This window comes from Doryrhamphus excisus, chromosome 2 (assembly GCF_030265055.1).
Source record: "Doryrhamphus excisus isolate RoL2022-K1 chromosome 2, RoL_Dexc_1.0, whole genome shotgun sequence".
Classification (NCBI taxonomy): domain Eukaryota; kingdom Metazoa; phylum Chordata; class Actinopteri; order Syngnathiformes; family Syngnathidae; genus Doryrhamphus; species Doryrhamphus excisus.
The window spans coordinates 29,921,255-29,930,024 of record NC_080467.1 but is presented as its reverse complement, the minus strand read 5'-3'; positions in this window follow the sequence as shown (position 1 = coordinate 29,930,024).

The following is an 8,770-nucleotide window of genomic DNA, read 5'->3' as shown; positions in this document are numbered from 1 at the left end:
TTTTTTTTTGTTTCTCATAACAGTGTCTCACATACAGTATTTTTGCATTTGTATGCGTTGTAAGAATGTTACATTTTCCAACATCTACACTCATGTTATATACTCAGTAACTGATAATCAAAGGCTAAGACTGTTTTTTTTTTTTTTATGTTTCTCATAACGGTGTGTCACTTAGATTTATGCTTGTATGACTCGTAAGAATGTTACATTTTCTGAATGTCCACACTCATTTTACATATTCCTTAACAAGCTAGGACTGATTTTAGATTTTTTTAAATCAGGATCATAACAGCGTTTCACTTATTTTTACATTTGAATGACTTGTAAGAATGTTACATTTTCCCAGCATCCACACTCATGATATATACTCCTTAATTGATAATAAAAAGCTAAGACTGTTAATTTTTTTGTTGCTTTTTTGTTTCTCGTGTCTCACATACAGTATTTTTACATTTGTATGCGTTATAAGAATGTTACATTTTCCAACATCTACACTCATGTTATATACTCAGTAACTGATAATAAAAGGCTAAGACTGTTTTTTTTTTATGTTTCTCATAACGGTGTCTCACTTAGATTTATGCTTGTAAGAATGTTACATTTTCTGAATGCCCACACTCATTTTTTAAATACTCCTTAACAAGATGATTTTAGATTTTTTTTATCAGGATCATAACAGTGTTTCACTTATTTTTACATTTGAATGACTTGTAAGAATGATACATTTTCCCAGCATCCACACTCATGTTATATACTCCTTAACTGATAATTAAAAGCTAAGAACGTTTATTGTTTTTTTATTTTTTTGTTTCTCATAACAGTGTCTCACATACAGTATTTTTACATTTGTATGCGTTATAAGAATGTTACATTTTCCAACATCTACACTCATGTTATATACTCAGTAACTGATAATAAAAGGCTAAGACTGTTTTTTTTTTATGTTTCTCATAACGGTGTCTCACTTAGATTTATGCTTGTAAGAATGTTACATTTTCTGAATGCCCACACTCATTTTTTAAATACTCCTTAACAAGATGATTTTAGATTTTTTTTATCAGGATCATAACAGTGTTTCACTTATTTTTACATTTGAATGACTTGTAAGAATGATACATTTTCCCAGCATCCACACTCATGTTATATACTCCTTAACTGATAATTAAAAGCTAAGAACGTTTATTGTTTTTTTATTTTTTTGTTTCTCATAACAGTGTCTCACATACAGTATTTTACATTTGTATGCGTTGTAAGAATGTTACATTTTCCAACATCTACAGGCATTTAATATTCAGTAACTGATAATAAAAAGCTAAAACTGTTTGTTTTTTATTTTTCTCATAACAGTCACTTGGATTTATGCTTGTATGACTTGTAAGAATGTTACATTTTCCCAGCGTCCACATCATTTTATATACCCTCTCGCCGGTAATAGAAATAGAGTAAGAATAAGTTAACCTCTGCTGCTAGTCAAAGGGAAAGTCAGGTGTAATGCATTTCCCTTTTTCAACTCTTCTGCAACCTGACGTAATAATAATAATAACAATAATAATAATAATAATAATAATAGTAATAATAAGGAAACCTACAGGAGGGGTAAAGCATCTGGAGTGCTGCCATGAACTAATCATTAATAGGGGCCGTGTTTTTATAAGGCCAGCATCTGCTGTTTTGGTCAACAGTTGCTAAGGGGAAACCAAGGACGCTCCAGCTCGTCGTACACCCCCCCCCCCCCCCCCCCCCCCCAACCCTCTCCCCCGCCCCTCGCCCCTCTGGCCGCTATAGTGGAGACCAGAGCATCTTGCCCCGGGGAGGAGAGCAAGGCATTTGGATCAGGCCACAGCCTGTTCCTGCACCCCCAACCCCCCAACCCCCCCAGACCCCAAGGCCCTGTCTGGCCTCCACATGATGGCTTTTAATCAGTGACTTATGAGAGGAGCATCATGTGGTCACTTTGCTGATTGCGGCGTCCAAGACTTGGATTGGTGTTCCCTGCTACAGGACACAAATTGAATCATGGCATATAAAATTAGTGTGGACACTCGGAAAATGTTGCATTATTAACTATTAAATTATTAAATGTTTTAGAAGTCACATAAAAACAATCAAATAATCGATCTTAGCTTTGGTGTTCATTACCGGTTAAGGAGCATATGACATGAACTTGTACGCTCAGAAAATGTAACATTCTTACAAGTCATTCATTCATTCATTCATTCATTTTCCATCGCTTTTTCCTCACGAGGGTCGCGGGGGGTGCTGGAGCCTATCCCAGCTGTCTCCGGTACACCCTGGACTGGTCACAGGGCACATATAGACAAACAACCATTCACACTCACATTCATACCTATGGACAATTTAGAGTGGCTAATTAACCTAGCATGTTTTTTGGAATGTGGGAGGAAACCGGAGTACCCGGAGAAAAACCCACGCATGCACGGGGAGAACATGCAAACTCCACACAGAGATGCCCGAGGGTGGAATTGAACCCTGGTCCTCCTAGCTGTGAGGTCTGCGCGCTAACCATTAGACCGCCGTGCCGCCCCTTACAAGTCATACAAGTGTAAAAATAAGTGAAACGCTGATGAGTCCTTCTTAGCTGTGATGTATATTACTGGTTAGGGAATACATTAAATGAGTATGAACGCATGGAAAATGATGATTTTTCAATGGAACAATGGCGTATGAGGTCGTGCAGGGGCGTCAAATGGCATCCCTCATGACTGTGGTCTGTGTGGTAATGACAGGACGACGCTGCACTTCACAAAGGCGGCTAATGGAACCCCCCAAAGTGTATTTTTTGGCTACATATTTAAGTAGCGAACCGCTAATCATTTTGGCTAAGAAATGAGAGTGACTAGCGCTAAGGGCGCCGAGGATTTTATTGTGAAACGTCAAGGAGAAAAAGCCTCGCCATCTCTCCTCTCTGCAAATTTGCGGAGGCCCGGATTATCTTCAAGGGCTGGCTTGTTTGTACCTGCCGCGTCGTTGTGCTCGTCCACCCAGCATGACACCCCGTAGCCCAGGATCAGCTCCTCCGACATCAAAAGAGGCCGCTGATGCTTATCAGATAATATTCTTGTCCCCTTTGAGTCCAGCCTCCTCACACTGTTGACCCGAGCCGTGCACACGGTTCCTTACGGCCCCTTGGCCTTTCCTCTTCTTATCAGTGCGATGGCCAGGCCGTGATAAGGCAGGTCCAGCCTGGGGAGAAGGAGGGTGCTGTCCGCGTCCTCTTCTTGCATAACTGGGACCCTGTGCAGGCGCACTGGGGAGGTCGTTTCAGGGGTGAAAAGCCACTTCCGAGTAGACGCCACACAATCGGGATTCTGGGGCCCCGATCAGCAAATAGGGATTTTAAATCCAGGCGTCTCCAGCTTGAACCGCGATTAGCGCTACTTTATACTTTACAGGCGTGAGTAACAGTATGTGATGCTACACCGTCATCACCCGCCTCTTGCCCTGAAGACAGCTGGGATAGGCTCCAGCATAAGGATAAGCGGCGGAAAAGGAATGCATCAATGAATAACACTATTCCCTCTAGAGAGAGAGCCCTCTAGACAAGAAATAACACCCCTATAGTCACCCAAAGACAGCTGGGATAGGCTCCAGCGTAAGGATAAGCGGTAGAAAACGAATGCATGAATGAATAACATTATTTAGAGCCCTCTAGACAAGAAATAACACCCCTACAGTCACCCGAAGACAGCTGGGATAGGCTCCAGCATAAGGTTAAGCGGTAGAAAACGAATGCATGAATGAATAACACTATTAGAGCCCCCTAGACAAGAAATAACACCCCTATAGTCACCTGAAGACAGCTGGGATAGGCTCCAGCATAAGGATAAGCAATAGAAAATGAATGCATGAATGAATAACATTATTAGAGCCCTCTAGACAAGAAATAACACCCCTACAGTCACCCGAAGACAGCTGGGATAGGCTCCAGCATAAGGATAAGCAATAGAAAATGAATGCATGAATGAATAACATTATTAGAGCCCTCTAGACAAGAAATAACACCCCTATAGTCACCCGAAGACAGCTGGGATAGGCTCCAGCGTAAGGATAAGCGGTAGAAAACGAATGCATGAATGAATAACATTATTAGAGCCCCCCCTATAGTCACCCGAAGACAGCTGGGATAGGCTCCAGCATAAAGATAAGCGGTAGAAAACGAATGCATGAATGAATAACATTATTTAGAGCCCTCTAGACAAGAAATAACACCCCTATAGTCACCCGAAGACAGCTGGGATAGGCTCCAGCATAAGGATAAGCAATAGAAAATGAATGCATGAATGAATAACATTATTAGAGCCCTCTAGACAAGATATAACACCCCTATAGTCACCCGAAGACAGCTGGGATAGGCTCCAGCATAAGGATAAGCGATAGCAAACGAACGCATGAATGAATAACATTATTAGAGCCCTCTAGACAAGAAATAACACCCCTATAGTCACCCGAAGACAGCTGGGATTGGCTCCAGCATAAGGATAAGCGGTAGAAAACGAATGCATGAATGAATAACATTATTTAGAGCCCTCTAGACAAGAAATAACACCCCTATAGTCACCCGAAGACAGCTGGGATTGGCTCCAGCATAAGGATAAGCGGTAGAAAACGAATGCATGAATGAATAACATTATTTAGAGCCCTCTAGACAAGAAATAACACCCCTATAGTCACCCAAAGACAGCTGGGATAGACTCCAGCATAAGGATAAGCGGTAGAAAACGAATGCATGAATGAATAACATTATTAGAGCCCTCTAGACAAGAAATAACACCCCTATAGTCACCCGAAGACAGCTGGGTTTTCTGGCTTTGCATCCATACTGTGAGAACTCGGAAGCTAGTCGCTAGCCGCTGTGGTGAGGTGTCACTACACCAGTAATGTAGTTCTTAGGTGTAACAATGTTGATGATGGACATGCAGACTCGGTGGTACTCTTTGGAGGTTTTGACTCCGTTTAGGATCAGTGACTCAAGTATCCAAAGTCGGTTTGAGAGCACGAAGAGCTGGTATCGGCGGTATCGACGTTTCAGTACGGATAGTAAGCATGGGCTTTTTGTCATCACGCCGTCACGTGACCACAGCGCACTGGTCTGGCAGACAGACCAGTGGAGGCGAGACTGGTGTCCAAAGTCACGACCCTGCCCTGACCCGGATGAAGGAAATGGTCACGCTGGTGGAGACAAAGCAGGGCAAAGGAGAGTCTGAGAGGGGCTGGCCTGGTCGGGCCTCTAACAATGGCTGCATGCTCTAAATAAGAGCTTTAAGAGCACTGGGGGGGGGGGCGGGGGCGCGGGGGGGCACACAAAGGCCAAAGAACCCCCCCCCACCCATCTCCTCCTTCTCCTGCTCCCACATTGCAATAGAGCTGGCATTTCACACCGGCCCGTGAACAGCCATTCAATCCAACTACTGTTTGACCCCGCCCCTGGCCTACGCCGCCACGTCATGCGTACACGTCATGCGTACACGTCACACGTGTTTCATGTGCAACATCTGCACACGCATCTTATCCATGAGAAGAAGTCACATGTCTGCGGCAGTAATAGCTCCCTCGGGACGGAGAGACGGCTCGCTAGACCCTCCGTCTGGGTCAACTACCCCGCAGCGAGGGCTGAGAGAGGCCACCACGTGACCCCCGTGTCCTTCTCAATGGGCCGCCCCTCCCCTGTACCTGTATCAAGGTGTGGGGGCCGCATATCAAACAGGGCGCCGCGGCCTTTGATGTGGATGGAAACACAAACAGAGTCGTAATAGCTTATTTGTTCCCTTTAGTCATTCATTGAGCCGCTTGTTGAATGTGTATGCCTTCAAAGGGAGGCCCAGCGCCACGCGCCCGCGCTACAGTAGCCGAGAGGGGCGGCCCGGTACGGCCCGGCCCGGCCCGGTACGGCTTGGAGCCCCCGCAACCTCGCAAGGGAGGACCATCTGGCTTCCTGTTCCTCCTTAGATTTGATATTGATTTATTGGCTGTACGTGGCCAGATAAGGGGGGACACCAGCTGACACCAGACAATGGGCCTCCTGGTTATCTACTTCCTGCTAAATAGCTCATGCGTCAGTCCTTCTTGGGACAAAGTCACTCAAATACAACATCAAATGGCTGCATATGCATACTGTATAGTATCAAATAGCTATAATTCCTCATAATACAGTATGTATGTTATATACAAATATCAACAAATAGCTACCCATACTGTATATACTGTACATATACCAACATATTGAAATGATTTCCACTCGCGCTTGTGTTTACAAATACGCTTATTAGCCCCCCTGCATCTCTTTGAGGCGGGGCTGACGACAACCGGATGTGACGTGACGTGAAAGTCGGCAGCAAGGATGCTAACGAGGAAGGATGTTTTCCGATGGCGGCGTGGCGTGTATTAATAGGAGGACCAGACGCCGAGTAGAGGATGCAGGCTAACCGGCGTAGCGTAGCTTAGCTTAGCTTCCACCGCGTAGCAAAGTTTAAAGTGGCCCCCGCTTTCTTCACTTTTCTCTTTCCTTTAATATTCATTCATTCATTCATTTTCTATCGCTTATCCTCACTAGGGTCACAGGGTATGCTGGAGCCTATCCCAGTTGTCTTCAGGCGAGAGGCGGGGTCCACCCTGGACTGGTGGCCAGCCAATCACAGGGCACATATAGACAAACAACCATTCACACTCACATACATTATTACTTCTAACTTATTATTATTACTTACATTGTTCATTATTACTTATTCTCCTAACATCATAACTTTTTTCCATAATCAACGTTATTTGTTGCTTTGTTTTTCACAATGTTACAATTTGAAGAATATAATTTTTTCTTTCATATTTCAGCTCTATGCTACTAACACGACATGATTTTTTTAATTCTTGTAAAATGGATACTTCATAGTATTTCTTTTGTTTTTCATATTACAATTTTTTCCACCTTTTATGCTACTAAAATATCATATTTTTCCTCATAATATTGAGATTTTATTCTTGTTAAATGGCGGCTTTTTTATTTTCATATTTTGTCTGTTGTAAAATGACTATTTACTATTCCTATTACTTCTAGTTAATTTTCTTCTTGTAGTTATTGCTTTAATATTTGGTAACCAAATTTTCCAAAAAATTGCGACTTTATTTGTAATAATATTTTTCATAATATTGCAACTTTATTTTTTTCTTTACTATTTCAGCTTTATGCTAGTAAACTTCAATTTTTTCCTCATAATATTATAAGTTTATTCTTGTAAAATTATTTCTCTTCATGTTTTGTCTATTTTTTCCTCCTTTTTTTATTTTTTTAACTTTCTTCATGTAAATGTCATTATTATTATTATTATTAAGGTCTAATTATTCCATCATATTTTTGACTTTTAACATTAGAACTTTTAGTTTTCATAATATTTTGAGTTTAAAAGAAAACAAATAATTCAAATAAACATATAAGAATAATAAAGATAATTATTTTCATGAATATTTTAACTTTAAGCTCCTAAAATAATGTATTTTTCCTCATAATATTGAGAATATTCAGTCCCATAAAGATACCACTTATTCTTGCTAGGTTGCATAACATTCTTTTAATATTTGGACTTTATTCTTGTAAAATTACTGCTGTTTTTGTTTTTTGTAGTTTTCCGCGTGCCAATATCGTCCCCTGGAGTGCAATGCTGCAACACGATGATTCCCCCCCCCACGGCTGTCGTGGACGTGAGGTCCAACCTCGACTGTGTGGTACGTTTTTCAAATCCTGGCGTTGCTTTGAGGCCCATTTTGCTGTTTTTTTACGTCGGCGGCCTCCGTGGACGCGGTCGCGTATCTAAAAGGTGAAAGGTTAGCTCTAATGAGGTGCAAGATGGCGTTGGCTATTCCTAACAAACCCTGACGACCCTTCAGTGATGGAAAGCATATTTAAAAGCGGGGGGGCTCTTTTGCATAACATGTCTCCCGTTCCTGCTAAGTGAGCCAAAGAGAGAAGTGGGGGGCGGGGGTGTCAACACGGAGTTGTACTTCTGCCTGATTTTTCTCACCCCTGCACCCAAGACACATACAGACTGTGGTGTGGCTCCCCAGCCCCCCCCCAGCCTTTCTTCATACGCCCCTCCCCTCGCACAACACAAGCCTGTGATGTGACTGTCTCAGATAATGAGGTGAGAATTTTATTGCGGCCCTCTGTGAGCCTGGCACCAGTCTGCGAGGATGACAGCACCACCCCCCAAGCTCTTAGAGTCCCCAAGCGACCCGGATCAGTTGGCGGTGGGCGCCCTCTCTTGACCGCTTTCCCCCCCCAGCGCCTTCCGCTTAATGCACTTCAAAGTGAGAGATCAAGGGTGGGCTTGCGCATGACATGCAGGGAATGACAATGCCGGGCCGGCCTACGCCGACCGCTACGTGCCGCTCCCCGACACACAAAGGCGGGGCCGGCTGCTCCAGCACTGAGGAAGACTGAGGAAGACTGAGGAAGAGCGGGATATACATACAGGAAGGCGCTGGTCTGACTATTCTATGCAAAGGGACGACGCCGGGGCGCTTGTTGATAAGACAACACATGGAATGTTGCTTCAATTCCCAAATACTAGCACTCCACACTGACTATATAATATCCATAATGCCTTGCTTAGTGGCAGAAGCACCATTCCGGATACTATGATCCAGAATATGAAATATAGGACACCTTTGGAATTGTAGTGCTAATGTAGAACTAATATTGAATATTTATGCTGAATTAGATCCCTCTGAGTACTTTTCTCGTTACAAATTAAATCTGCAA